The following is a 12,841-nucleotide window of genomic DNA, read 5'->3' as shown; positions in this document are numbered from 1 at the left end:
GCTCACCCATTTTTTTAAACGGAAAAGGCTTCTCTGGCGTGAATTTTGCTCTTGCCGCTGGACCCTGTAATGCAGCCGTGAATTCTTTTCTTAGAAGCTCACAGGCTGACTGTTCTAGACGGGGGTTGAGTTGAGGGGACGGAATGACTCCCCTATGGGGAAAAGCCACAGCAGCATTTGGGGTTTTTTAGTTCGGAGAAAAAGCCAGGGAGAGGCAAGGTGAGAGGGGGCAGAAAAACCTTCTCCTCCTGTCTCCCTCTCCTAACACTAGAACTCAGGAACATCCACAGAAGGTTGAGTATTGGAAGATTCAGGACAGAAAAGTTAATAAAAAATATGTACCAAAAAAAGAGGAAGTCCTTCTGCAGGCAGCACATAGTTGGTCTATGGAACTCACTCCCACTGGAGGCAGGCATGGCCACCAACTTAGATGGCTTTAAAAGAAGGTTGGACAAATTCACAGAGGACGAGGAGAGGGCTATCGGTGGCTCCTGACCACAATGGCTGTGATCTGCCTCCACAGTTGGAGGCAGCAATGCTTCTGGGTATCAGTTGCTGGAAAACACAAGAGGAGAGAGTTGCTCTCGCACTCGGTTCCTGCCTGAGGGCTTCCCATCTGGCTGGCCACTGTGAGAACAGGATGCGGGACATAGACGGGCCATTTGGCCTGATCCAACAGAACTCTGGTTATGTTCTCACTTCCTTACATTTTCTAGAACAATAGAATTGTGGAATTGGAAGGGACCCTGACAATCATCTAGCAGTCTAGCAGTCCCACACCCTGCGATGCAGAAATATGCAGCTGTCCCTAACGGGGGATCGAACCTGCAGCCTTGGCATTATCAGCACTACGCTGTAACCAACGGAGCTACCCAGTGCTAGGTCCGTATAGTTAAAGCTCTGGTTTTCCCAGTAGTGATGTGTGGAAGTGAGAGCTGGACCATCAAGAAGGCTGATCGCCAAAGATTCTGGTGCTGGAGGAGACTCTTGAGAGTCCCATGGACTGCAAGAAGATCCAACCTCTCCATTCTGAAGGAAATCAGCCCTGAGTGCTCACTGGAAGGACAGATTCTGAAGCTGAGGCTCCAAGACTTTGGCCACCTCCTGAGAAGAGAAGACTCTCTGGAAAGAAAACCTCTCATGTTGGGTAAGATGGAGGGCAGAAGGAAAAGGGGACGACGGAGGACGAGATGGTGGGACAGTGTTCTCGAAACTACCAGCATGAGTCTGACCAAACTGTGGGAGGCAGTGGAAGACAGGAGTGCCTGGCGTGCTCTGGTCCAGGGGGTCACGAAGAGGCGGACATGACTAAATGACTAAACAACAACACCCCAGTGCTAGATATTTGCCAGGGTGGACCAGGGTGGACCATCTCTCACTTCCCCCCGTTTTGATGTTAGGGACCCCATTTGTCCACCTGCACCCTTCCATCACCTCTCCCGTTCGCCAAGCCATCAGAACGATTACAAGGATAGCCAGCAGCTCCGAGTTCCTCCAGCACCCTAGAATGGAATTCCCTTTGCCCCAAACTCATCTAGGAGTCCTCAAACTGTTATTATTATTATTATTTAACTCTCCTTGTGTTATTTCCCGCCTTTGTCATTATGCGGGAACAACAACAGCAGCGTCTCGTGATATTCCGGCACAGAATCTTTCATGGGTGACTCTCCACTTTGTCAGATAAACCCCAAGCCCTTATCCTGAGTTCCTGGCAGAGTTGGCAGGGAAAGGAATTGTAAACAGTGAAGTCAGAGGAGAATGAAGTCCGTAGACAATGGCCGCTGCGCAACAAACTGTGTGGACATTGCTCCGGCTATCGCTGGCTTCCGGAGATTGACAGGCCCATTGGCACACGCAGCTTGATAACAAGAAGAATCCCCGATTGTTTCAATTTGAGCTCTGGATTTCTAGGTGAATCCTGAAATCTCTCCCTGCTGGCTTTCGGGTATTGCCATTTCTCATATCAGGTTTGTGTTCTTCTGCGTGGACGCTGGCCTCTTTTACTTTATCTATAGTATTCGTTCTGCTTCTCTGGGGCTGAACGCGATTCCCCTTCGGGGAGAAGACCGAGGTAACACAGAAGCAGAGTACTTTTGTCTTCCTCCTCAGAAAGCAAGACAGACTTATTCCATGTGATTCTTCTCGCTGCAAACATAGCCTAAAGAGTCTCCTTGTGTGGTCTTAGCATCCCTCATCTACCTTTCAGCTAATGGAGAAAGGGGGCTTCTTTTGTCACCCACCCCCACTACTGAGCAACGAATGAATGAGCTCCTGCTTTACTTCCAAGGAGCGCAGGTCAGACAGCTGAGCTCATTTTCAGCTAATCTTTCCCCCTTTGTCTTCTGTTTGGCTTCTGTGGGCCCCTCCTGTCCCTGGCTCCCTGCCATGTCTGCTGGAGAGCTGCCATTACCCCAAGCCAGCCGACTGGCAAATATTTATCGGCTGGAGATGGAGGTGAGTGTGCCAGCCCCATATGGAGAGCAGCTGCTGGCGGGGCTAGGAAGGCCCTCTGCAGCTCCTTCAGGACTCAAGACCTTTAATTTCTGTTACGGAAAAATCTAGGTGCGAGGTTGCTCGTGGGTCCATGCGGAACAAAGAAGGAGTCCAGCTGCCTGTTGGATTACTTCCGCAATAAAGTGTGTTCCCCTGTCACTATGCAGTCGACGGGGTACCCCATATCGCGGAATGATGTCCTGTAAAAGGGCCCTAGCCACTACTGAAGCGGTTGCTTTCTTACAAGGTGATATGTACTGAGTTGCATAGGATCCAAATCGCAGCAGTCTGATTTGTCCTAGAACAATAGGACCCAGGAGAGGGTCTTCTCAGTGGTGGCCCCTGAGCTGCAGGACTCCCTCCCCACAGAGGTGTCATTGCACTGCTTCCTGCGAATGCTGAAGAAACATCGTGGAAGGAAGGATGGGGAGTCAAAACCATAAGAGAATATTGTACTGAATTTGTTAAACTGTATGAAAAGTAAAAAAATATATGCGTCGGGGGAGGGGGAGAGAATGGCTTTTGGCACTTCAGGTGTATGTTTTCAGCACCCACCTTATTTTTCTGGTTGCAAAATGTTTTCGATGCTGTGCTGTGCCCTTAGGGTGAAGGGCGGGGCAATTAATAAGGCTAATACTAATCTGTTACTAATTATTTAAGCTTCACGTCTTCCAGGAAGGACCTGTCTCTCTGGCTCCAGAGACAACCCTATTGCCCCCCCTGCCCTCCCATGTCCCAGATCAATGTGGGAGTCCTGGGACACCCCCCCCCCCACACACACACTGCCGCCTCCCCACAGACATTTGCCCCATGAGCTGTCCTTGATTCATGGATGCCTCTTCCCCACGATCTCCTGCTCCAGGCAGACTCGACTCAGCCCTGCATCACCACCCGGCGCTGATAGAAGCTGTGCCCGGGAGGTCCAGGAGGGGCCTGAACTGAGAGGTGCTGGGGCTCACAGCTTCCTGGAGCCCAGGGGTTCTGACACGGCAAGAAAGGCCCTTTTCTGGCAGAGGTGCCAATTGAATAAAATACTGTGAGGGCGGGGCTTACCTGCAGAATCGGTCACATGACGCAGTGCACACAAACCATCTGAATGGAAATGCCCATCGACTTTTCAAATATTTTATTGCGGGGGCTTCTAGGTGTTGGCTTCTATGACAGAGGGTGACCTAGCTGTGATTCCTGTACTGCAGGGGGTTGGGCTAGATGACCTTTGGGGGGATCCCTTCCAATGCTATGATTCTAACTTCCTAGCTGGAGCGGCACTCTCCACATGCTCAGAGGCTCCGTTGTTCATTGCCGGCTGATTCACATATGCCAGGAGGGAGCTCTGAAAACGGATTCTGGTGGTCTAGTCAAAGGAACAAAATGCAAAAATGGTGGGTTTTGGAGTCTGTTCAGGGCTTCGAGTTAATCCCAGCACCAACTGGCAGCTTCTGCTAGAACAGGCTCAGGCGCCAGATGGGCAGGGTATAAATAATAAAATTATTGTTTAAAAAAGTATTATCTGGTGGCCACTGTCTGCTGTCCTTTGCTCCCGGTCCTTTCAGGTAGGCTGCCTCTGAACGTGGAGGTTTCCTCTTTGACGCTAGCCCAGAGTGGGGTTTGATGTGGAGGAGCTTGTTATGGGAGGGTAGACCCATAGCCCAGGGGGTGGGGGCTGCCTTGCACGCAGGAGACCCAGGTGGAGAAACCTTGGGGGTGGGGTGGGAGAGAAGAGCTGCCAGTCAGAGCGGACAATACCAGCCTAGGTCAGGGTGTGTGTGGCTAACTACAGGGGGTCATTCTCAAGGTTCCAACGCCCAGAGGGACCCAGCAGAGAGCAGGGCCAAGGGCGGTGGGGGGTGAGGAGGAGGAGGAGGAGGATGCTGGAAGCCAGAGCCCAGCACCCTCTGGGTGGGATTCACCCACTTCCTCGCCAGGGGCCTAGCTCATGCAGGGCAGTTTAACAGGAGGGCCCATCCTGGCTATGAGTCCCGGACTGTTATTAGCCTTCTTAAGCTGGGCAATCAAAAAAACTCAACATCAAAAAAACGAAGATCATGGCCACTGGTCCCATCACCTCCTGGCAAATAGAAGGGGAAGAAATAAGAGGCAGTGAGAGATTTTACTTTTTTGGGCTCCATGATCACTGCAGATGGTGACAGCAGCCACGAAATTAAAAGACACCTGCTTCTTGGGAGAAGGGCAATGACAAACCTAGACAGCATCTTAAAAAGCAGAGACATCACCTTGCCAACAAAGGTCTGTATAGTTAAAGCTATGGTTTTCCCAGTAGCGATGTATGGAAGTGAGAGCTGGACCATCAAGAAGGCTGATCGCCAAAGAATTGATGCTTTTGAATTCTGGTGCTGGAGGAGACTCTTGAGAGTCCCATGGACTGCAAGAGGATCAAACCTCTCCATTCTGAAGGAAATCAGCCCTGAGTGCTCACTGGAAGGACAGATCCTGAAGCTGAGGCTCCAAGACTTTGGCCACCTCATGAGAAGAGAAGACTGCTTGGAAAAGACCCTGGTGTTGGGAAAGATGGAGGGCACAAGGAGAAGGGGACGATGTAGGACGAGATGGCTGGACAGTGTTCTCGAAGCTACAAACATGAGTTTGACTAAACTGCGGGAGGCAGTGGAAGACAGGAGGGCCTGGCGTGCTCTGGTCCAGGGGGTCACAAAGAGTCGGACACAACTAAACAACAACAAGGCTGGACAATGCATCTGGTTGGCCACTGTGAAGAGTGGGTGCTGGCCTCGATGGGCCCCTTTTCTTGAGCCCTGATCCTCTTCCCAGCTCCCCCTCCCCTCAATAGGGCTCATCAATCACACACAGCCCCCCCAGCCCCCAGCTCCAGGTTCTCCATAGCTGAGTCATCCCCATCTGCCATGGAGCCGCCGGGTTCGGTGCAGCCCAGAATTCCCCGCCGGCCTTTATCTGCCGCCGGAGCCTTCCTCCGTCCTTCCTGTCCCTGTCGCTCCATCTCCGAATAGGCCTTTGGGTTTCCTCTCTTTCTCCAGATGCTTCCTGAGGGGGCGTCTCATTCTCATCCCAGATGCTTGGAAAGCCCCGAGGGGGGAGCCCAAGGAATGACTGGGCTTTCTGGGAAAGTGGGTGTCAGGATGGAAGAACAGAGAGAGAAAGAGAGAGGAGGAGCTGCGATGGTTCCTTTGGTAGTTGGTGCATTGCAGGGGGTTAGACTAGATACTCCTCGTGGCCCCCTCCAAGATTCTGTGAAGAGCCTGCTGGATCAGGCCCACCGAGTCCAACACCCCCTTCTTACCAGGTGAGAAGCACCCAAGCCCAAGAGACCTCTGCCCTCCTTTTCAGCAAGTGTGGTTCACAAGCATTGCTGCCCCTGACTGTGGAGACAGAACAAAAGCCATTGATAGCTCTCCCCTCCCCCATGGAATTCCAAGTTGGTGACCATCCTGTGGGAGGGAGTTCCACAGTTTAACTTTGTGCTGCATAAAGAAGGACTTCGGCAGAGGGAGGGGGGTAGTGGACACCCCTTGCCATAGCCTGTCCTGTACCCCCTGAGCTGGTCAGCTGCTCCCAGAGATGTTCTGCTTCATCCTCTGCATCTGAACTGCTCCCTGTCACAGGCAGACCTCCAGCATCTTTTAAGTGCTGCTGGAGGTGGCTGCCTATTCCTCCTCCAACTTTTCTCCCCGGCGATGAATCAGGAAGAACCCACTCACCCCACTCGGGGCTCAGCCCCTGCCCCAGGGGGAAGGGGCGCCAGCCCTCTCCCTCCCTCCCAGACACAGACTCATCCCCACAGCCCCGGAAGCTTAGAGGTCTGGGTGAGATTTCTGGGCGGGAGGCTGGGCTGTGAGCTATGAGCCCCTGCAGAGAAGAGATGTGGGCGCGGCTGGCCGGCAGACAGACGCGGTGAGTTTGGCCACATGGAGAGACATGTGCCCGCTTGCTCCCTGCGACACGGAGGAATGCCAGCCCTGTGTGGGTGTGTGCACGCGCACGCGCACGCACACGGAGACTGTCTTTAGCTCCTCCTCCCCACTGCACACACGTACACACAAGAGGCTACCGCGCAGCCACAACTCTCGTTTCTGTGGGCTGACGGTTTTGGAAACTATTCCCCGGGCAAAGTTTTCCTTCGGATGACAGAGGTCCCGAGTCCCAGCTTAGCACAAGGAGTTCAACGTGACAGATGGGTGCGGAGGGAGGGGCGGCACACCCAGGATCCCTGCCGGGTCCCACACAGGTCTCGGAGCAGCAGCCAAGCTGAGTCACTGCTTTCTCTGGTCTTGGAAGAAGGCGCAGAGTCGGCTCTTGAGGAATCCCAAGACCGCGCAGAGGCGAGCAGGGGCGGGGGGGAGCTCTCTGAGTGACAGGGCAGGAGTTTTCCCACCAGCACCAAAACGCTTCACCGGCCAAAGTGTGTATAGGGGGGAGGCCTGCCAGGATCCCACCACCTGATAAAGAAAAATTCTGGGGTGCGGATTTACTCCTCTGCCCAGCTCCTTGGGGCGCCCCTCTCTCTGGTCAGCAAAGGAAGGAGTCTCCAGCCAAGTTGAAGAAGTAACCAGCGGTCCGTAGTTGCAGCAAGGTTCAAACACGCAAAGAGTGGGGAACCCCCCAATTCTCGGGCTGCGTGAACTTTTAAGACCTCTCCCTATTTCCCATAATACGTTTTCCAGCAGCATCCCCATATCACAAATATGTCACAAAGTAATAATAATAATAATAATAATAATAATAATAATAATAATAATAATAATAATTTGTACCCCGCCCTTCCCGGTTCAAAAACCGGGCTCAGGGCGGCTAACAACAAATTTAAAACAATTATAAATGCAGCATAACATACGGTATAAAAACATGAATAAGTAGGAATTTTTTGGCATTTAGAAACCTGAGCCTGTCACCCATCCCTTTCAAAAGCCCCCCCCCCCCGTTCCCGACACCTTTTAACTACCCTCTTCCCCAAAGAACAATCAAAAGTATTTACACATCCCTCCGGCTGTAGGGCTTTCCTGCGCTTCTCCTTCGAAAGTATCAGGATTCAATCCACTATCCCGATGGATGTCTGTCTGGGGTATCGGCTGGCCTTGATCTCCTCCACCTTGTGGAGGCGGAAGGAGTATGTGACCTTGTGCTTAAGGGATTGTGGATTCCCTTCTTCCAGAGGAGTCATTAGCCCTTGGAAGCAAGGGAATCCGCCAAACCGTTGAATTTTGGCGATTATTTGATTCTATTCTGGAACCAGCACCATTCATGGTATCCGCTTATTGCTACAATTTTATAGACTGCTTATCTGAGCCTCTTTGCTGTGGTGTGTTTATGGTGCTTGCATAAATGGTCCTTGTCCTGGCCTTAGTTCGAGGCTGTGGTGGGGACTTGGGGTTTTTGGCGAGTTGTTTAACTGCCCACCCCCTGTTCCTGGTTTCAACACACCAGTGGCTCTCTGGGGTTGGCGTGAGAGATGCACACTTTAGACTGAAACATTTGCAACAGGTAGGGGAAGCCGGCCCCATATATTGGGGCAACTGAAACACAGCTATATATGTATCTTATCTCTGCATATTCCCTGGACACCACATTGGGCAAAGATTCCGGCAGCGGGGGGCTGGACTAGATGACCCTGGGGGTCCCTCCCAACTCTACAATTCTATGATTTTCCAGATCCAAAGGAGATCCAAAGGGTTCCCCCACCCTCTGCTCCTCTTCTCTAGTTAATGAACAATCCAGCCCAAAGTTCTCCAGGGCAAACCTCGAAGAGTTGGGAACGGTTCCCAGCGGTCATCTAGCCTGACCCTCCACAAGTCTGCCAGGGTGATGCAACAGCAACTCCTGCTACAGGTCCACACCCTCCTTTCACACCCCTCTGCTGTTGCCAGAGGATCCCATGCCCCCCCCCCCAAATAAAAGAACCTTTGGCTGGAGCTCTAAGTGGGCGCACTGTGTGTTTAAGTTTCTTCCAGAACTTTGTGATCTGCCCGAGTGTTCAGACAAGCAGTTGCCACAGCAGATTCACTGGCAGGCCCGTTCAGACACCCCCTTCCCTTTCCCATTGCAGGGGGTTGGGCTAGATGACCCTCAGGGGTTCCCTTCCAACTCTACAATTATAGGACTCTGTGGTTCCAGGGCCTGGAGACACAAACGTGGGGCTTCTCGCATGTGTGGATGCCCGTTCTTGCCTGTTATGCTGTACTTTGCTGTATTTTCACGAAAGTGTGGCCTACGAATGTTGAATAAATATACCCAACTCAGCCTCCTCCTGCAGAGCATCAACCCCACACCCCTGGGGCAACGTCCCACCCTCCCCACGGAGGCTGCTGATGCATCATGCGCCACCTTCACCCCATCGCCCACGGATCCAGTCGTGTGGCTGCATGTCTGAACCGGCCTCCAGCCAGCCTCGTCTCTGGGCCTCCGCAGGGCTCCTCTTTGGGGAAAGAAGCTTCAGGCCGGCACCCCCCACCCCACCCAAGTATGTGGCCCAGCGGCACAGCTGGCGACTTCTGTGACTGCTGTGACAAGAGGAATGCGAGAGGGGCGAGCCCAGAGGTTTCTTCATGTCACTGGGCGTCCGAGGGAGCCTCCTCCCCTCTGGCTTTGGAGCAGTCCTTTGGCATGTAGGAATTCAAGGTTATGCAACAGGGGTTGCGTAACTTGCGGTCGGCTGACTGTGCGCACCCCTGCTTGCGCGCGTGTGTCATGGAAAGATGCAGCTGGGGCAGCCGGCTTTGGTTTCAGGAGATCCTGCTGATTAAGAGGATATAAAAGGAAAGGTTTCACCATCTTGAGTTCAAGTTCAGAGCTTGTGGGGAGAAGAATCGAAGGAGGGCCACACCAAGCAGAAACCGCCAAGTCCACTGGCATCGTCTCTGCCACCCTGGCCGGGCGGAGGGCCACGAGCAGGGCAGAAAGGGCAGTGCCCCACCCCCAGCAACTGGCATTCAGAGGTAGACTGCCTCTGAATAGGGAGGTTTCGCTTAGCTAGCATGTCTTGTAGTCAGTCCTTCCCTCCCTCCAAGCCTGCCTAGTCCAGCCAACCAGATGCTCTCCAGATGTTGGGCCGGTGGGCTTTCTGCTGGAACTCCATGGGCTCATCTTAGAGCTGAGCTGGGTCTCCCCTCGATAGCAGCTAGAATTGATTTAGCTCATCTCAGATACTAAATTCCTTTGAGGACCATACATTCACCAAGCTCTGCTGGTTGGAGCAGCTACGGGCAGGAGGCTGGTTCCCCAAAGTGTCAGACTCTCCAAATATTTATCTCTTAGTTTGCATGATCTTAGAAACTGGATCTTCGACCACGAAACCAGCCAAAGCAGGGTCATCCATTATCGCTGCCCATTATTCTGTTTGGTACCCTCAAATTAAGGACATCCATTCAAGGCCTCACTGACTTTTTTCCACAATTACACAGGGCCTTAGTTGAACTTGGATTTCAACAGGTGCCCTCAATGTACTTAGAGGGAAGAAATCTTGGAATAGCACACATGGAACAGAAATGCACTTATGTAGTCGGGGTGAGGATATCATCCACTATTGGTGCCTCCTCCGTGAGAGGTCTGGAGAGGGGCAGCACCAGAACAGGCCTTTTTGGCAATCTCCATTTGTGGAATACTTTGTGGTTTTGTTTTTATTATGTTTTTGTTTTTATGTTGTGGTTTTAGGTTGTGAACTTCCCTGAAATCTACAGGTATAGGGGTCGTATACTACTACTACTACCACTACAGTGGTACCTTGGGTTAAGTACTTAATTCATTCTGGAGGTCCATTCTTAACCTGAAACTGTTCTTAACCTGAAGCACCACTTTAGCTAATGGGGCCTCCTGCTGCTGCCAGAGCACGATTTCTGTTCTCATCCTGAAGCAAAGTTCTTAACCTGAAGCATTTCTGGGTTAGTGGAGTCTGTAACCTGAAGCGTATGTAACCCGAGGTACCACTGTACTACTAATAGTTGATTTGCAATTTAAATACGGTGCCCAGAGAAAAATTTATAACTCCACTTCTGGTTCTTGGATTGATCCTCCCAAGAACTGATAGTTGACCTCTTAGCCGATAAATACCTAAAAATTACACACCAGGCAACCAAATTTGCTCTGGCAGCTAAGAAGATTTGCTCCATTTGGTTAATGCATTGTGATTTTAATTTTTACACCAAATTATAGACTTCAAGCATCCTGTCCTCACAGTGGCCAAACAGGTGAAACTTCCCTGTTTCCAGCTACGGGCATTCAGAAGCGTTACTGCCTCCAGTTTATTATTATTACTCCAACTTCGGAGGCAGAGCAAAACCATCCTGTCTAGTGTTAACAGAGAAATCTGAGGGCTCCCTTGGACAAAAAGCAAGGACACCAGCCAGGAATATCAGAGCCAAACAGCAGCCTGTCGGCTTGGTCTTGATTGAAGACTGTCATGACAGGACTCCCACCTGCCACCAGGTGGGACAAGATGGAAGCCCCAAACAAAACAGAACCCAAGCTTGTATTAGTTGCTGATCCCCATGTTACACCCCCAAATAATAATAATAATAATAATAATAATAATAATAATAATAATAATAATAATTTATTTGTACCCCGCCCATCTGGCTGGGTTTCCCTAGCCACTCTGGGCGGCTTCCAACAAAGATGAAAAATACATTAAAATGTCACTAAAACATTAAAATGTCACTAAAACTTCCCTGAACAGGGCTGCCTTCAGATGTCTTCTGAATGTTAGGTAGTTGTTTGCGGGCACACGCGCTAAACCCTGTCTGTGGTGCCTACCCCGTTATCCCAAATGATGAGACAAGAGACCAGAGTATGGGTTCAAATTGGCCACAACTTGATTGAGCTTCAGAAGTGGGGAGCTTGGCACAGGCCTTGGCAGGCAACCCTCTCAGCCCGCCTGGCTGAGGATATGCAGGCAGTTGAGGCCCAGTGAGAGGGGACTGCAAAGCGCAAACTTACACAGCATGCCCTTCCACTGACCTCGTCTGGGGAGTTTGACCTACATGCCGCCACTCTAGGGCCAGGGACTCCCGGTTTTGCCCTTTAACGGGCCCTACAAGTGCCGCTGCATGGGAAGAGAGCATGAATGCATCCCCCCCCAACTTGATGTTAGACTAAAGGCTACCTTGCCAAGGCCTGTGCCTTGAGGCCCTAAGGGGCCTCGCCGCCAAGTCCCACAACCGAGGACCAATCAAACACCACAATCTATCCAGTCCCCAAAGGCTCGTCACAAGTCGTGGAGCCAGAAGTCATTGCCCAGTGGGGTCAGGTGCACCCCCCCCCCCGGAATAGGTCAACTCTATCTGCTGTGATGGTGGGATGTGGGATAGAGAACCCACCAATTTGGCGCATGGTGATGCGCGTGGCCCTGCTAATTTTACTCACCGCGTAATTGAGGCGAGAGGGATTGGAAGCCCCCCCCCCCCAGCGAAGATGGGGTAGGAGATTGGACCAGCCGATGGTCATTGATGGGTACAAGGCATGCAGGCTTTTTAAATCTGCCCTTGCAGCAAGGGCAAGGGCAATGCCTTTTTGCTCCACTAGATCGTTCTCCCCCGCATGTATAATCAAGACCCTTGGAGGGCCATGGGTCGCTGCGGCACTACGCAGCATGGGCATCAAGCTCTGCCAACGCATGCCCCGCTGGGCCATCCAACAAAAGCGTACCTTGGGTGGATGTTAAGGTTATGGCCACGATTTTGAGACTGGGCATAATCCTCTGCCCAATGGACAATGCTGTGGCCTATCACCCAGATCTTCATGGTGGGCAAACCTGTAAGACAATTAAATTGCAAGTGATAAGGAGGAGGAGCCGGGATGAATGTGACTTTTGTAGGCTGTTGAGCGCCAGCGCCCCAGTGTCTTGATGTGTGCAGGGTCCCAACCCTGTATTGCCGCTGTATCGTTCCCTGATACGGAACGAGTGCCCTGAAGTAGCAGCCCCGATACGGAATGAGTGCCCAGAATATTCCTGGGGACTAACACCGTAAGCAGATAAGGCTTTGCGTAAAACCACTGTGAATTGTGATCGCGTCAACGGGCGCGTGTTTGAGTGAATGTAGAAAGGGCCCTTGGACTGTGGCCGGACCCTGAAGAAGCGGCGAGTGTCACGATATGGGCAGGGACCCGCCTGTTCCGTCGGAGGCAGCGCAAGCGTGACCCCTTTCCGCAATTGGTCAGTTTTTGAGGACCGAATCTTGACATTCAACATATGCCCAGAGAACTTGATGTCGTTGTCTGCCAACCCTGATTGCAGGGGCCCAGCCAAACCCCCCCCCAATGCGCATTGCACCAAAAAAGGCTAGGGAGAATGCTGCCCGAAAGAGACGAGTTTCAAAATTTGACCATCAGATCTCTGGTAGTTTTTTCCAAATTAGATGAAGTATGT

The sequence above is a fragment of the Podarcis melisellensis genome (genome assembly GCF_964234715.1).
Source record: "Podarcis melisellensis genome assembly, chromosome: 13".
Taxonomy (NCBI): Eukaryota; Metazoa; Chordata; class Lepidosauria; order Squamata; family Lacertidae; genus Podarcis; species Podarcis melisellensis.
Note: the sequence above shows the minus strand (reverse complement) of the source record.